A 1,331-nucleotide genomic window follows, 5' to 3' on the forward strand; every position below is an offset into this window, starting at 1 on the left:
GAACGAACTGGTTCAGAACGAACTGTTTGCGGGCGAACTGTTTGCGAACGAACTAGTGCAGCTGAACTGATTTGCGCTGGATGGAATGAACAAATATAACGAGAACGCTTGTAAGGAAAATAAAACGATATTGTCATGATGAGCAAAATGCATCTAACGCAGGGTTTATTTTGTTAATGTATACTCAATTTTGTGTTAAAAATTAAATTAGATTTTCGTAGTTTTAAAAGCAAAAATATATATTTTCAATTACATGTATTCTTTCAATTCCGCCTAACATTCATATATTTCGTGATTATCAGAAAAAATCTGGGGGAAGCTGGGGCGATTCATGGATTAGGTAAACATAAAATTTTATAGTGAGGGCATGTTGAGAAAACAGTTTTTTCGTGGCTTTCAATTCATTGATTGGCCTATTGCGTGTACGTGTTATTGTGATTGTTTGTATGATTGATTGTTAGTGAAAATCGCTGTTGATTTTTTTCCCTGAATGAACATTATGAAATATGTAATCTTACATGGAACCAGTGTGTTGTCCAAAAAGAGAATATGAAAAATTGCACATATTTTGTGCGGATCAAATTATTACATAAATACCATACGTACACTATCCAATCCAACGATATCAATTAATAGCTGTCTATTGATGTTGGGTTCCAGCCAACATTCTATGTTGTTCTTAATACCGCTGAACGAAAGAACGGTTCAAAATAACTGATTCACGTAGATGAACGGTTAGTGAGTGAACCGTTCATCAAAGTGAACTGTTTTGCCCATCTCTAGTGTCCACACAAAGAATGGATCGTTATGGCAGCGGAGCGGGGATTTTTAAGCTGACTTTAAGCTTTTAAGCTGGCTCGAGAATTACGCATGTGTGAGACTGCGACCAATGTTTCGTTCATTTTTTTTTCTTTTTCCTTTCCAATCGTGCTTCATTGTATTTCGCTGCTGCTCTGGTTGCTCGTTTTGGTCGATACGATTTGAGGAGCACAAAATGGACCAATCAAAAATGGGCACATAGTGCATTTTAACAATGCTTGATATTTCACAATTATTCAATTATTTATCTCAAGAAAAATGAAATGTTATTCGTTATGATAGACGCGTAGATATATTTCCTATCAATTGATGCAAAAACCTTTGCGATCTATTGAGAAATGCTCGAGTTATAAGCGTTCCAAATCTTGCATTTTTTCCTACTTGTTCAGTGCCTAGATTTCCATTTCACCCCTTATATCTTCCGGTTAGACGTAGTCCTACGTCAAAAAAAATGTTATATTTACTAATTATTTCTATCAGTATAGATATTACACTTCCGAGTTTGAGACCCA

The sequence above is a fragment of the Toxorhynchites rutilus genome, chromosome 1 (assembly GCF_029784135.1).
Source record: "Toxorhynchites rutilus septentrionalis strain SRP chromosome 1, ASM2978413v1, whole genome shotgun sequence".
Classification (NCBI taxonomy): Eukaryota; Metazoa; Arthropoda; class Insecta; order Diptera; family Culicidae; genus Toxorhynchites; species Toxorhynchites rutilus.